Source organism: Carassius carassius, chromosome 8 (assembly GCF_963082965.1).
Source record: "Carassius carassius chromosome 8, fCarCar2.1, whole genome shotgun sequence".
In the NCBI taxonomy this organism is placed as follows: Eukaryota; Metazoa; Chordata; class Actinopteri; order Cypriniformes; family Cyprinidae; genus Carassius; species Carassius carassius.
The window spans coordinates 31,208,245-31,225,499 of NC_081762.1; the positions used below are offsets into that span (position 1 = coordinate 31,208,245).

The 17,255-nt window shown below is 45.4% G+C and overlaps 2 non-coding genes across 2 annotated transcripts; both read right to left on the reverse strand.

Annotated features, from left to right (window-relative positions):
* Positions 1 to 313: 313 nt before the first annotated feature.
* On the reverse strand, positions 314 to 385 carry trnaq-cug (transfer RNA glutamine (anticodon CUG)). Its single transcript has one exon. It is a non-coding gene; the product is annotated as a tRNA-Gln (tRNA).
* An 8,522-nt stretch (positions 386 to 8,907) lies between these two features.
* On the reverse strand, positions 8,908 to 8,979 carry trnap-ugg (transfer RNA proline (anticodon UGG)). Its single transcript has one exon. It is a non-coding gene; the product is annotated as a tRNA-Pro (tRNA).
* Between the last annotated feature and the right edge of the window lie 8,276 nt (positions 8,980 to 17,255).

Below are 17,255 nucleotides of genomic sequence, written 5' to 3' on the forward strand. Positions count from 1 at the left end.
CCTGCTCAGGGAGTGGGGAGCAATGAACACTGTGTAGGGACCATGTCAATCACTAGGAGCTCACTTCTAATGAGCTGATTATCCGAATCAGGTGTGCTAACAAAGAGAGACATGCAAAACATGCAGACCTGGGGGAGCGAGGACTAGAATTGAGAACCGCTTCCTTAGACTTTAAGTCAGTGTGAGCAAAAGAGGTGAGAAGTTGTCTGCATGATCCGAGTGTTCCAAGGTAGCCTACATAATACAAGAATCCATACACATGCATACTGGCGTAACAAGACCGAGAAGGTCCTGCGCAAACTGGTGGCAAATTAGGTCCCACCGAGATTTGAACTCGGATCACTGGATTCAGAGTCCAGAGTGCTAACCATTACACCATGGAACCTTTAACTGGTGCAGCTGTTACTCACAGGGCCACAAACACTGGCACAATCGCCAAACTAGTGCTGTTTTATCTTTTCCTGCGGCAAGGTAGTACACATAATGGGTTCGTGGAAAAAACCCCATTCATTTAAATTGCCATATACCGCATAATGGTTCGAAGGGATTGTACTGTCAATTTGGATCCATTTTCTCCTTTAGAAAACTGGCCAACGGGACGAGTCGGCTTACCCCCCTTTTCCGTAGGGAATCCGCAGTAAACCAAGTATTGACACCTCTAGGGGGTGATGTTGACCACCGGGGGAGCCCCCCCACCCCCACCCCCACCTCCCACGAACCCTATATAGGTCCTTTTGCCATCGTTCTGCTGGCCGTTGGGGGTATTCGCTCCCAGGACCCTATTATTTGGCCTTTCTCCCATTAAACGAATGGCCGGGGCAGTTCTAGGGTGGGCTTCGCATCCCAGCGGGCCGCGTTTTGTCCACCCGCCATATGGGTCCGCTGTGCGGACCCCCGTGACCACGAACCCTATAAAGGTCCTTTTGCCATCGTTCTGCTGGCCATTGGGGGTATTCGCTTCCAGGACCCTATTATTTGGCCTTTTTCCCATTAAACCAATGGCCGGGGCTGTTCTAGGGTGGGCTTCGCATCCCAGCGAGCTGCTTTTAGTCCACCCGCCATATGGGTCCGCTGAGCGGACCCCCATGACCACGAACCCATTATTTGTCCATTTAACCATTATCATCGCGGATCTGACCCTCGAGCCGCGAGGACCCCCGACCCGGACCCCCGGTCCCAAGGAACCACTATTTGTCCACTTTTCCACTATTTTCACGGAACGTTCCCAAAAGGGTCCCAGAGGTGGGGGGTGGGCGTCCCCGCCCAGCGGGCGCTCACCGGCGCCCCCTCTGGCCATTTCGGGGTCGCCGATGCAAGTCGCTCCGATCGGCCCGCGGTCTCGGTGAGGTCACTGGGGGGGCCCCACGGACCCCGCTGTGAAATTTGGGACCCCTGGGACGTTTCTAAAAAAATCCTACCTGTCATTTATTCCCATGCGTTCGGCCTAGCGGACTCGTGGACACGACTCCCAAGGGTCCGATCGGGCCGAATTTTGGATATGTGTCTCGAGGGCATCCCCTCGACCGGGCACAGAAGTCTGGTGGCCCTACGACCTTCTTTAGGGGTCAAACGGTCACAGAAGGGACCCCACGTCCACAAAAGCGGTACGCATTTTGTTGGGAGGTGGGACGTCCACAGTTCCGAGACGATAGGTCGTAGGGCCCCCAGATTTGAGATTCTGGCATCTCAGGGGCCCCTCAACAAGGGCCCTGAAACACGTAGTCGTAGGACCCATGGAAAAAGTGCATCGCACTAGGTTCTCGCGCTTTTGACAGCACGTTCTAGGGGCCCTCAGGAGCAACCGATCCAAATTTCAGGCCCCTGGGACGTTTCTAAAAAAATCCCACCTGCCATTTACTTGAATGTGTTCGGCCTAGCGGTTTCGTGGACACGGCTCGACGGGGTCCGATCGGGCCGAATTTTGGATATGTGTCTCATGGGGGCCACCTCGACCGGGCATAGAAGTTGGTTATTACTATTGACCCCTTATTTAGGGGTCAACGGGTCAAAAAAGGGAGCGCTTGTCCACCAAACCGGTACGCGTTTATATTGGAGATGGGACATCCGCCCTTCGGAGACGATGGGTCGTAGGGCCCCGAGATACGAGATTCTCGCATCTCAGGGGCCCCTCTCCCATGTCCCCAAAGCACGAAGCTGTAGGACCTTGAAAAAAAATTCCCATCCTGCACCCTGAAATCTCTCAAAAGGCTCTGATCATGTAAGAGTCAGAGAGGGCTGAGGGAGAGATTTTGTGCAGGAGGCTCCGAATTTTCCCCTTGCCTTAGGGCCCCACTCTTTCGGCAGCTCAATCGGGGCGGCCCCTGGACCCACCGATCCGAATTTCGGGCCCCTGGGTCTTTTCTTAAAAAGTCCCACCTGCCACATACTTGAATGGGTTTGGCCTAGCGGATTCGTGGACACAACTCTTTGACCCCTAAATAAGGTCGTAGGGTCACCAGACTTCTATGCCCGGTTGAGTTGGCCCCCATGAGACACATATCCAATATTCGGCCCGATCGGATTCTCGCATCTCAGGGGCCCCTCTCCCATGTCCCTGAAGCACGAAGCTGTAGGACCTTGAAAAAAAAAATCCCATCCGGCACCCCTGAAATCTCTCAAAAGGCTCTGATCATGTAAGAGTCAGAGAGGGCTGAGGGAGAGATTTTGTGCAGGAGGCTCCGAATTTTCCCCTCGCCTTAGGGCCCCGCTCTTTCGGCAGCTCAATCGGGGCGGCCCCTGGACCCACCGATCCGAATTTCGGGCCCCTGGGTCTTTTCTAAAAAAGTCCCACCCGCCACATACTTGAATGGGTTCGGCCTAGCGGATTCGTGGACACAACTCGCGAGGGACACAGGGCCCCTCGCTTTCGGAAGCTCACTCGGGGTGGCCCCTTGACCCACCGATCCGAATTTCGGGCCCTTGGGTCTTTTCTAAAAAAGTCCCACCTGCCATATACTTGAATGTTTTTGGCCTAGCGGGTTCGTGGACAGGACTTGCAAGGGTCCGATCGGGCCGAATTTTGGATATGTGTCTCATGGGAACCCACTCAACTGGGCATAGAAGTCTGGTGGCCCTATGACCTTCTTTAGGGGTCAAACAGTCAAATAAGTGACCCCACGTCCACCAAATCGGTACACGTTTTGATTGAAGGTGGGACATCCACAGTTCGGAGACAATAGGACGTAGGGCCCCCATATTCCAGATTCTCGCATCTCAGGGGCCCCTCTCCCATGTCCCTGAAGCACGAAGCTGTAGGACCTTGAAAAAAAAATACCCGTCCGGCACCCTGAAATCTCTAAAAAGGCTCTGATCATGTAAGAGTCAGAGAGGGCCAAGGGAGAGATTTTGTGCAGGAGGCTCCGAATTTTTCCCTCGCCTTAGGGCCCCGCGCTTTCGGCAGCTCACTCGGGGCGGCCCCTGGACCCACCGATCCGAATTTCGGGCCCCTGGGTCTTTTCTAAAAAAAGTCCCACCTGCCATATACTTGAATGTTTTCAGCCTAGCGGGTTCGTGGACACGACTCCCAAGGGTCCGTATTATGGGATAAAACTTACAAAAATGGATTCCTGGGAGCTTGCAGAGTACAGCTGATGAGACTTCAACCACGAAACCGCTAAAATTGATCTGTCCACGGAACCATTAGGAAGGGCGTGCTGAATAAATGGCAAATGGGAGGTTTTTTTTTAAAAAATTTCCATTTACAATTTATTCAGCGGGACCTCCATAGCGCTCCCGTGGACATAATTTTTTTTTGCATATTTTACATTATTATTGGATAAAACTTACATGAATGGATTCCTCTGGGTGTCCTGAGTACAGTAAAGGTCTTTTCATTAACAATAACACACATTTGAAATAAATAAAGTTAAATAAAGTTGCAATTTAATGAAAAGTGAGATACGCACCACATGTGGTGCACATGTGTGCCAAAATTCAACGCTCATTTTTATGCAAATTCTACAGTATTATGGGATAAAACTTACAAAAATGGATTCCTGGGAGCTTGCAGAGTACAGCGGATGAGACTTCAACCACGAAACCGCTAAAATTTAGCTGTCCACGGAACCATTAGGAAGGGCGTGCTGAATGAATGGCAAATGGGAGGTTTTTTAAAAAAAAATGTCCATTTACAATTTATTCAGCGGGACCTCCGTAGTGCTCCCGTGGACATTATTTTTTATGCAAATTCTACAGTATATTGTGATAAAACTTACATGAATGGACTCTGCTGGGCTGTCTGAGTACACTGCAGGCGTTTTGATCAACAATATTGCCTATATTTAATTAAATCAAATTTACTAGAATTGCTTTTTGTTAAACCTAAGGTGGACACATATCCTACTTGCCATTTATTCATATTAGATGGACACCAAATTTGGGGCACTGTATCTCCGCCTGCCGGGGGTTCAGGGACTTGGGGCTGGTGGCGTCGGATAGAGGTCCCCCTGGTCTGACTTTGACCCGATTTTGGTGCAGTTTGGCCCCGTTTTGGCGGAGTTACAGCTTGGCAAAGTGTGTGACATTTTGGTTAATATTCACCACATGTGGTGAAATTAGCCAAAATCCAACATTTTTCCTATGCATATTTCTACAGTGTTATGGGATAAAACTTACAAAAATGGATTCCTGGGAGCTTGCAGAGTACAGCTGATGAGACTTCAACCACGAAACCGCTAAAATTGATCTGTCCACGGAAACATTAGTAAGGGCGTGCTGAATAAATGGCAAATGGGAGGTTTTTTTTTTAAAAATTTCCATTTACAATTTATTCAGCGGGACCTCCATAGCGCTCCCGTGGACATAATTTTTTTTTGCATATTTTACATTATTATTGGATTAAACTTACATGAATGGATTCCTCTGGGTGTCCTGAGTACAGTAAAGGTCTTTTCATTAACAATAACACACATTTGAAATAAATAAAATTAAATAAAGTTGCAATTTAATGAAAAGTGAGATACGCACCACATGTGGTGCACATGTGTGCCAAAATTCAACGCTCATTTTTATGCAAATTCTACAGTATTATGGGATAAAACTTACAAAAATGGATTCCTGGGAGCTTGCAGAGTACAGCTGATGAGACTTCAACCACGAAACCGCTAAAATTTAGCTGTCCACAGAACCATTAGGAAGGGCGTGCTGAATGAATGGCAAATGGGAGGTTTTTTAAAAAAAAATGTCCATTTACAATTTATTCAGCGGGACCTCCGTAGTGCTCCCGTGGACATTATTTTTTATGCAAATTCTACAGTATATTGTGATAAAACTTACATGAATGGACTCTGCTGGGCTGTCTGAGTACACTGCAGGCGTTTTGATCAACAATATTGCCTATATTTAATTAAATCAAATTTACTAGAATTGCTTTTTGTTAAACCTAAGGTGGACACATATCCCACTTGCCATTTATTCATATTGGATGGACACCAAATTTGGGGCACTGTATCTCCGCCTGCCGGGGGTTCAGGGACTTGGGGCTGGTGGCGTCGGATAGAGGTCCCCCTGGTCTGACTTTGACCCGATTTTGGTGCAGTTTGGCCCGTTTTGGCGGAGTTACAGCTTGGCAAAGTGTGTGACAGTTTGGTTAATATTCACCACATGTGGTGAAATTAACCAAAATCCAACATTTTTTCTATGCATTTTTCTACAGTGTTATGGGTTAAAGCTTACAAATATGGATTCCTGGGAGCTTGCAGAGTACAGCAGATGAGACTTTAACCACGAAATCGCTAAAATTGATCTGTCCACGGAACCATTAGGAAAGGCATGCTGAATAAATGGCAAATGGGAGGTTTTTTAAAAAAAAAAGTCCATTTACAATTTATTCAGCGGGACCTCCATAGCGCTCCCGTGGACATAAATTTTTATGCATATTTTACATTATTATTGGATTAAACTTACATGAATGGATTCCTCTGGGTGTCCTGAGTACAGTAAAGGTCTTTTCATTAACAACAACACACATTTGAAATAAATAAAGTTAAATACATTTGCTATTTAATGAAAAGTGAGATACGCACCACATGTGGTGCACATGTGTGCCAAAATTCAACGCTCATGTTTATGCAAATTCTACAGTATTATGGGATAAAACTTACAAAAATGGGTTCCTGGGAGCTTGCAGAGTACAGCTGATGAGACTTCAACCACGAAACCGCTAAAATTTATCTGTCCACGGAACCATTAGGAAGGGCGTGCTGAATATATGGCAAATGGGAGGTTTTTAAAAAAAAAATGTCCATTTACAATTTATTCAGCGGGACCTCCATAGCGCTCCCGTGGACATAAATTTTTATGCATATTTTACATTATTATTGGATAAAACTTACATGAATGGATTCCTCTGGGTGTCCTGAGTACAGTAAAGGTCTTTTCATTAACAATAACACACATTTGAAATAAATAAAGTTAAATAAAGTTGCTATTTAATGAAAAGTGAGATACGCACCACATGTGGTTCACATATGTGCCAAAATTCAACGCTCATTTTTATGCAAATTCTACAGTATTATGGGATAAAACTTACAAAAATGGATTCCTGGGAGCTTGCAGAGTACAGCTGATGAGACTTTAACCACGAAACCGCTAAAATTTATCTGTCCACAGAACCATTAGGAAGGGCATGCTGAATGAATGGCAAATGGGAGGTTTTTTCAAAAAAAATGTCCATTTACAATTTATTCAGCGGGACCTCCGTAGTGCTCCCGTGGACATTATTTTTTATGCAAATTCTACAGTATATTGTGATAAAACTTACATGAATGGACTCTGCTGGGCTGTCTGAGTACACTGCAGGGGTTTTGATCAACAATATTGCCTATATTTAATTAAATCAAATTTACTAGAATTGCTTTTTGTTAAACCTAAGGTGGACACATATCCCACTTGCCATTTATTCATATTGGATGGACACCAAATTTGGGGCACTGTATCTCCGCCTCCCGGGGGTTCAGGGACTTGGGTCTGACTTTGACCCGATTTTGGTGCAGTTTGGCCCCGTTTTGGCGGAGTTACAGCTTGGCAAAGTGTGTGACATTTTGGTTAATATTAACCACATGTGGTGAAATTAACCAAAATCCAACATTTTTATATGCATATTTCTACAATGTTATGGGTTCAAACTTACAAATATGGATTCCTGGGAGCTTGCAGAGTACAGCAGATGAGACTTCAACCACGAAATCGCTAAAATTGATCTGTCCACGGAACCATTAGGAAAGGCATGCTGAATAAATGGCAAATGGGAGGTTTTTTCAAAAAAAATGTCCATTTACAATTTATTCAGCGGGACCTCCATAGCGCTCCCGTGGACATAAATTTATATGCATATTTATATGCATACAGTATAATGAGTGAAATTCAGGGGATCCCTAGAGGGGTCTACCGTATGCGACCACCCTCGAGTTCCTGGGTGGTCCGGTTCCTGAGCTATAACGGTTCAAACCCCACGTTTTGGGGGGCCGTAACTTGGACCCCCGGGGTCAAAGGAACATGGGGCTGGTGTCGTCGGATAGGGGTCCCCAAGGACTAATATTGACCAGAGTTTGGTGTTTTTTCCCCTCTCTTTGGGTGAGTTATGGCCGGTCAAATTTTGGGACTTTTTGCATTTGTGGGCCCGTATCACTGGCCCCCGGGGGTCTATCGACTTGGGGGAGGTGGCTTCAGAAAGGGCCCTTCGAGGGCTATCACGTCACCGAGTTTCAAGTCGCTAGGTCTCTTCCTTTCATTTGACTATCAAAAATGTGGGGGGCCATAACTCCGCCCCCCGGGGTGTTATGGATGGGGGGCAGCGGTGTTCGGTAGGCCTTCTGGAGGTCTTACTCTGACCCGATTTTGGTGCAGTTTGGCCCCGTTTTGGCAGAGTTACAGCTTGGCAAAGTCTGTGACATATTGGTTAACATTTTTCTATGCATATTTCTACAGTATAATGGGATAAAACTTACAAAAATGGATTCCTCTGAGTGCCCTGAGTACTGTACAAGCGTTTTCTCTAGGCTTCATAATAAAAAAAAATTTCCGACTTCCACCCCCCTCGAGCTGCCTTCTCTAGCCGGGGAGGGTGCACCCTGGCCGGCATGGATGAGTAGGTGCGAGGGGGGTGGATGGTACTCTTTTTTGGCTAATTTCTCCGGGATGCGGTGGACCCCGGGGCTGAAATTCAGGGGATCCTTAGAGGGTCGAGGGGTCTACCGTATGTGACCACACTCGAGTTCCTGGGTGGTCCGGTTTTTGAGTTATAACGGTTCAAATCCCACAGTTTGGGGGGCCGTAACTCGGACCCCCAGGGTCATAGGAACATGGGGTTGGTGTCGTCGGATAGGGGTCCCCAAGGTCTAATATTGACCAGAGTTTGGTGTTTTTTCCCCTCTCTTTGGGTGAGTTATGGCCGGTCAAATTTTGGGACTTTTTGCATTTGCGGGCCCGTATCTCTGGCCCCCGGGGGTCTATCGACTTGGGGGAGGTGGCTTCAGAAAGGGCCCTTCGAGGGCTATCACGTCACCGAGTTTCAAGTCGCTAGGTCTCTTCCTTTCATTTGACTATCAAAAATGTGGGGGGCCATAACTCCGCCCCCCGGGGTGTTATGGATGGGGGGCAGCGGTGTTCGGTAGGCCTTCTGGAGGTCTGACGTTGACCCGATTTTGGTTCAGTTTGGCCCCGTTTTGGCAGAGTTACAGCTTGTACGTGGGTTAAGGTCCCCTTAACCCACGTACAAGAGCCCTCAAACTTATACCTGAATGGACGCTCCAACAAAAAATGGACTTTATAGAGAAAGCACACAGGCTCCACCGAGATTCGAACTCAGATCGCTGGCTTAGCCATCCATGTCTGCCTGATTGGAAAAAACCTGCCATAATGTTTGTGAATGCAATGAGACAATAAAGCTTCACGTTTTAACCTGAACAAGGGCTCGTCCGGGATTTGAACCCGGGACCTCTCGCACCCAAAGCAAGAATCATACCCCTAGACCAACTAGCCTTCTTTCCCTAATCCAAGGAAAAAGAGCTATTCCAGCATCAACAAAAGAAGGAACATGAACTAACGTGGAAGCAATCAAAGTCCTCGAGACAGTGTGAAAGGCTAACGAATGCAAGTTGGCCTCTTAATTGACCTAAAAATGGGGCTGTATCTAACATGTAGAGGGATGTTAGGGAGGACAGCTGAAACGGTCAGATGTCACTTAGACCAGCGGGTCTCAATTCCAGTCCCGGAAGGGAGGAGGCCAACTTGGAAACAGATAGCTCTCTGGCTGTGGGGAAGCAGTTATACCTGTTCCTCTGGGTGTAACGGGACACAGAAGCAGCAGCGCCGGAGCAGGCGCAGGAGCAGGCGGAGCTGGGCCTGGACCGGATGTCAAAGCACCAGAAGATGGAATCACCATCGACACAGTCATGTCTGGGTTAAGGACTAGTGTGCCTAACAGTGACCCAGGTGCTGAAATGGGCTGCACAACTCCTGCTGCTGTGGGGACGGGTGCGATAGGGCACTCCCTTTTGGCAGAAGTGGGCCGGCGACCCGGTCGCAGAATTGGAGCCTGTCCTTCTCGATTTGGCGGAAGGATAAATTGATGTTTTGGGCCTGATGTTGATGGCACGTCATCCAATTTTTCCCTCGGCAGAGGAAGCTGCGTATCAGCCACATCAATTGGGTCAGATGGAGTCAGTCCCTGGGCGAGGACACTCATTTCCTGATTCTTCTGCTGCCGTTGAAACCTGAAAGTTAATTACTTGAAAAAAAAAAATATATATATATATATATATATATATATATATATATATATATATGTGTGTGTGTGTGTGTGTGTGTGTCTGTGTACAGAAGTATTCAGTTCCCTTGAACCAAATAATGTGCCTTGCTTACCACTGAATGAGTGTCCTCTGGTTCAGCTCAAACAGCTGGATCATTGTTTCATCCATCAGCCTTCGACTGTTAAGCACCAGGTCTCGGATGTGGTGGTAATCTGAAAGGATTTTAGACCACCTGGGGGTGCAAACTCCAGCCATCTTGGTCGGTGACTTGTGTAAAGCACACAGCTTCATACAAATGGCCTCAACCAAGCGGCTGGTGCTGGGCCACTGTGCTGGACCCCCAGGATGTCCAATCAGACACCGTTTCACACTCTCCACACCCGGTGTGACTCCGGACCGCTTCGGTGCCTTAAAGCGCCCATGTGTCAGCTGAGGCTGATGTCGAGGCTGATAGTTGACCCGCTGTTTATCAACATCAGGGAGAACTGTCCACAGCTGGATGGCCTCTGTCACCTGCAGGTCGGTGAGGTAAGGAGCCTCACGAAGACCCACCAGGAAACCAGCCAGATCCTGGACCTTGTCCCACCCAGCGATGCCATCAGGTCCAATGACTGCTCCCTAGTAAATGCAGATTAGTGTTAATATACACTTCCAGTCAAAAGCCTTTAAACAGAAATATTTTTTTACATTTTTTAAAGAATTCTGCTCAACAAGCCTGCATTTATTTTATTCAAATACAACAAAAGTCATTATATTGTGAAATAATTTTACTATTTAAAATAAAAATGCTTTCTATTTGAATATAGTTTAAAGTGTAAGTTATTTCTGTGATGCACAGCTGTATTTTCAGCATCATTCCTGAGTCTTCAGTGTCACATGATCTTCAGAAATCATTCAAATATCCAAATTTGTTGTTCTAGAAACCTTTTTTTATTGATATTATTATCATCAATATTTAGAACAGTTGTGTACATTTTGTTCAAGATTCTTTGATGAATAGAAGGATCCAAGATAAGAGTTTATCTGTAATAAAAAGCTTTTTTAACATTATACACTATACCATCCAAAAGTGTGGAGTCAGAACATTTAAATCATTATATATTTAGTATTAAATTATAGAAATTAATACTTTTATTTAGCAAGGACGCATTAAATAGATGATAAAGACATTTATAATGTTACAATATATACTGAACTTTCTATTTATCAAAGAAACCTAAACAAAAAATCTCTAGAAGCTATTTTTAACCTAATAATAATAATAATATAGCACCCGGCACCCGTTTTTTTTAGCAGCAAATTGGAATGATTTCTGAAGAATCGTGTGCCCTGAGTAATGATGTTAAATTCAGCATTGAAATCACAAGACTGAATTACTTTTTTAAATATATTCAAATGGATAGCAGTATAAATAGTAAAAATATTTCAAAATATTACTGCTTTTGTTGTATTTTGAATCAAATAAATGCAGGCTTAAAAAAAAACACCTTGCTTGTAGTGTATTTGGAATAAAACGAGACTGAAACAAAATAAAGCCCTTAGAGTGTCTTACCTGAGCCTCGCCGGAGACACTGCTTCCAGTGTCAGATGGCTGTGACAGCACTGAAGAGGCAGGGGCGAGATACTGTCCCTCTCCTCCAGATGATGTGGACAGCTCAGCCAGTGATGCTGGGGACTGAGGCAGAGGCAAAGATGAGGGGCTGTTTCTGAGATCACGGCAGGGGTCATCCTCATACAGCACTGGAACTGTGATGTCCTCCATGCTCTCTTCCTCAAACCCCTCATCTAGCAGGTCCTGATCATCAACCTCCTCCACCAGCCGGTCTTCCTCCTCTGGGTTCTGGAGCACTGGAGTCAGTGTTTTGCCAGTCTGGCTGTAAAGGTACTCGATTCCCAGCAATTCACCTACAATAATAAAATAATAAAAAAAGAAAAAAGTGCTCTTAATAATTTATCAAGTACATTGGAGGCTAAATAGATAACTTAATAGAATATTGCAAAAGAACAAATTAAATTTCTTACCTGTATATGCTCCAGGAGGGCGATAGCGCTCATCCCAGGGCTTCCCAAAGACTGTTCGGCTAAGCCGGTCCACAGCCTCTCTCATGGCACTGCCATATGTCCGAATGGAGGACGCCCGTTTTATGGCATCTTCCATTCGGTCATCATTCCAACGCATCAAGCCCTCAAGGAGATAGGCCTGAAAATGCGCATCGCTGGCACTGGTTCCTAAAAGTTAAATAATATTAAAAAATATATAAAAAAGGGTTTTATATGTCACATATGTACAATATATGTACTACACATAAGGTGCTCTGAAGTAACTTGTATACTACATTTAATAGAGTTGTGTAACTAAATTAAAAATGATTGTCACTTATTCCTGTATTACTAGTGACTTGTTAGTCAAGACAGCTTTGTCAATGCTAATGACATTAAAAAGTAATTGTAATGTAGAGTGTGACATTTATTAATGCGGCATTACTTTAAAGTGATGGAAGCAGTTACAGTGCTTATATTTTCTACAGAAAAATAATAATCCATATGCATGTAATACCTGGAATAAAACGGTTCAGGTGGAGGTGGAACGACTCCAAGGAGGTAGAGCCACGAGCACACCTGTAGCAGCACAGCTCCACGCTGCCTTTCTTCAATGTCCCTGTCTTCATGTACAGCAGAAAGTCCTCTGGGTCTTGTATACACTGGACGTGCTTGCGCTGTTCCTTCCATATCTGCTGGATCCGTTCGTGGTCCAGCAGAGGAACTCCCAGGGTGTCCTTCCCATCCGCACTGTCAAACTGATCAATCAGTGACCCAATCAATCTGGCGGTCTCCTCCACCCCCCTGGTCCTCCTCCGGCAGTGCAGTGCCAACTCCCTCTGGGTAATGCGAGCACTGACCGCCTTTTCTGAGATGTGGCCAGTCTTCTTTGCCGCCAGGTCACTCTCTTTTGCAGAGCGAAGAGCAGCCACATCCTCTGGATCCCACTGAAAGATGCACGTGGACAGACGTGCCATGAAGATCCCGTAGAGTGGATGAGCCTCTGTCGTGACACCAGCAGCAAATCGCCGCATGAAGTGCCAGATGTCGAGGCGCACTACAAGCTCATCCCACTCCGAAAACATGATCTTCACCCGCGATTGGCCATACTGCCTGCAGCAGTCCCTGTCCACGTACATCACTTTTGGGGCTGCCTCTCCTGCCTCTCGGTAGCGTTTCATCAGACCAGCTGCCATGGAGTCCAGTCCATGTCCCTCGGCAGCTGTCAGCACAGAGACAAGGACCTGGCAGTGTTCATTTCCGACATTTGTGCACCAGGCAGCTGTTCCTGAAGCAGCACCGGCAAGTTTCTTTGTAACCTATTGGGAAAAATAAAAGATGTGCTCTTTATGTATGCACATCACACACATATCCATATCTGGCAAAGTTCTGGATATAAACAGGGCTTTGATACCTTTTTTGTCGAATCCATCTTGAGAACACAGCCAAAGACAGATGTTAATTTGGCCTTGACCTCGTGCAGTCGCCCCAGAACATCCCTGGCATACACGGCTAACAGCCACTTAGGTTTAGGCAGGGCAGGTAAAAGTGGAGGATCAGCAAACACAGGAGGCTGCACAAGGGAGGACCTTGTGAATGGTTCGCAGGCAGTCAGGTACTGCAAGACACGCTGTGTCCATGCCTCACTGGGCTGTTCCATCAGCTTCCTGTAAAGCTGAGTCACACTGTTGCCCAGTGTCCTCTCCCTCATCATCCTCAGCACCCGGTTGTCACATGGGTATCTAAGGAAGCAACAGTATAATCATGCAAATGCTTTAGTTGGTAAAAAATAACCCATATAAAAGCACCTAATAATGAATGATTGTCATTATGAATTACCTGTATGTCAGCAAAGCTGGAAACTGACTGCGGTGGCCCATATCCAGCTGTCCTAGGATGTCCTCAGACCAGGCAGGATATTTCTTTTTGCAGCGTTTGCACTGCAGATACTCAGTGGCAAGGTCATACCACCCGTCGATGTCCAAGACCTTACGCACGGTGCGGTAAATTCCTGCCGCTGTTAGTCTGTGCTTACCACAGTCTGGGCGAACACAGACAAGAGGAAATAACCACATCTTCAGCGGCATCCATAAGAAAAGGGGCCGACAGAAGAAGAGGTCAGGTGAGGCAGGGGGCTGAGTGTTTATTAAAGGGGGCTGAGGAGGATACCACCAAAGTTTCAGCTGGGACACTAGTTCTGACTTGCCGGTTCGTGGGTTGGCCTTAAATAGTGTGTTCCGGATCCACTCATGCTGGAAAGGTGGAAGTTGATCTTTCCAGTGACTTGGAAGCTCAGCTGGTGGCTGGCGATGTGAAGGAGCTGGTGCCTTGGCAGTTTCCACTGATGGAGATGGACCAGCACAGTCCTCTGAGTGAATAGTAAAAAACAATAAGGATGACTGTTGCATTTGATAGTAATATGCCATAAATGCAGCGCACAAACAGCCTGCAAAGCACAATTTTTGGACAAGTATTCATAATTATTATGTTATATTTAGGAACGAGAGTGAAGAAAGTGGTACTAGTGTTAAGGAAGCAAAGAACACAGCATACACTATATTAATTTAAGGAGAATGGAATCAGTGCAGCTCACTGAGAATGAGGATCAGATGGAATGGATGAAGGAAAATGTGGTGTGATGAATTAAGTGTAAAGCAACGAAGCCCACGGACATGAAGCATACACACAGATAGAGTAAGGAAAAACTGTTCCTCTAATCATTAGAACAATGAATTTCCACCATCCTGTCTGCTCAGGGAGAGCTGAAGAGTGTGTGAGAAGAGCAAGCGGTGTGAAAAAGTTATCTGGTGATTATCTAACAACGGGTAAGTTCGGAAACGCAAATAAATACACTGACACCTTGAAAAATCCTTACGGTTTTGAAGAAGTGCACTCAAAGAAAGCATCCCGCTTGAGGCATGATATGATATAGTTCTGTATTGTAAACAAAACATATTTTAAAATGTTGATTATTTTCCCCCAAGAAATAACGCTTCTCAGTGTGTTTTCACAAAACATTCTTGTAATATGTGCATTTGTGTCATATGCCACACCTGTATTTAGCTGTGCTTCACATTGTGATGCAGCAAATACCAGCTCCTCATCGTCATCTTCAGCAGTGGGAACAGACTTGCCTGGAGCACAAATGTTAAAACTATCATTGTGAACAATACACAGAGACAAACATATGTAAGATGGTGCTTACTTACCAGTAGCGAAAAGCTGCATGGGGGGCAAATGTTTGGCTGGGGGTTCTGCTGCTGGAGGAGGTAAAGTGGACTGCAATAATGGATCTGGAAACGGCAAGTTGACAAGTTTGCCATAATGATAAATTAATATATGTAGAAATGCTGTAGGTAAAATTCTATATTCACACTCCTACTCACAGGGTTTAACTGGTGATGTGAGTTTTTTCGCCAGCTGTGAAGGCGACAAATTTTTGCCACGTGCCAACATCGCTTTCACAGTTGCGGTCTTCTGTACACCAGTTTGGATAGCTGCAGGTGGAGGTGTAGTGGTTGCAGAAGCACTGGAGGTTGCAGCGTGAGGTGCAGGCTGACGTACGCTGGTGCCCACAGCAGAAGCCCGTCTTTTCAGGACATATGTCTTGAAAATGGCCATGTTGGTTTTGGGCCTGGCATCTGCCTTAACGAGGTACCTGATGAGTGCTTGAGCCTCCTTGCTCTGGTCCTCATAAACATCTTTCATGGACCGGCCCTGGAAGTCACCAAACTCCACCATCAAGCAGCCCTGGTCTCCAGTTGCCCGGGCTTCTGCCTGCATTTCCTGCTTCCTCTGATACTTCTCCACTTCTTCTGCCATCTCTCTAATTTGAGAAGAGTACTGTAGGAACAGTTGTTTATTTTCTGACAGGGGTGTTGTCTGCGCCGTCTCATTGGAAATGCTGAGCACCAAATACACGGCATACCCCAGAGAGTTTTCCAGGAGCCATCTAAATCTCTGGCCCTGGTACTTCCCAAACTGAAGTTTGCAGTGAGCCAGTACTAAAAACTGGTCACTGGGGTCTCCACCGTTTGTGCTGACAAAAGTACTGGCCTCTGACAGCACCTCCTCCTTAGGTTTGGCCCTTCCAGACTCCACATTTTCAAGGCGCCTCGCCTCCGCCGAAGGTGCCATGAGGAGTCGGCTTGATGTTGCCGATTGCCGTTGAAAAGAGGCATATGCATACATTTTCTGAAATGAAAATCAGAAAAAGACTACTACCTTTTGCAATCTATAAGACACCTGTATGTTAGGTGTGTAACAATAATTTAACAAGCTACGCATAAACTATATTACTGTGGTAATAAACATGGCCATGACATAAACTGTCCTGAAGATGAGTTTTCTACAAAGGACAGGAATCCCTGACATATAAAATATGTAACGTCAATATGAAGTCTGAAATGTCCTTTTATTTTCAATGCTGTCATCTTAAACCATGATTACACACACACCAGGCTACAAAATATTACATTAAATATATCATACTTCAAATGTTGTCATCTTACCCCAGGGTTACACCAGGTGCTTTTACCTCTTAAAATCTTAGCCATTTTTCTGTGTTTTTAACTTTCTGGTCTACCTAAATTAAAATGAGCACTATTCCCACATACTTTGGCCCATATGGATACATTTGGCCTTTTTTTGTTTGTTTTTAGTTAAGACTCTCAATGTTTTTTTATAAAAAAAGTCATTATTATTACATTATTTTAGAAAATATCAATTATTTCTTGGTAAATGCAGTTTTCCATATCTCCACAACAATTTGGTAACGATTTTTACAATTAAAATGTGTGTGTGTTATTATGTGTTAATACCAAATATAAATGTAAATAGTTTAATCATTATTTTCATACATAGGGCCCAGAAACCATGATTTCTTAGACAATAAACACATCATTGTTGGCAGTAGCATAGCTTAATTAGCTGACGGTCGATAAATTTAACTTATCTGATCATTTATCATGTGAAAAGTTACAGGTTCACAGGTACTGAAGAAAGCATGAACTGTACACGCTAGCTAGCTATACTGACACGATTCATTTACCAAAAATACACACTGTATATGAACAAATAATGACCAGTTTTCAATGAATAAAGTAATAGCTTTACCTTTAACAAAGATGACAACAACGGCGATTGGTCAAAAGGAGGCCACAGGAGAGAAACGCGATTGATCAAAAGTAAGCCACGGAAGAGAAACGCGATTGTTCAAAAGTAAGCCACAGGCGAAACGCGATTGGTCAAAAGTAAGCCACAGGCGGAACGCGATTGGTCAAAAGTAAGCCACAGGCGAAACGCAATTGGCTCATGTGGGCTTACTTTGGGCTTACTTTGGTTCAGTCGGTGGGAAGCAGTAGGCGCGAGAGGTAGCGTGATCGATGCCCGCATTCTCCAAGTTGGCTCCTGCCCTTTTACTCACACATCCCTAGATCAGTGGTTTTCAATCCTGTCCTGGAGGCA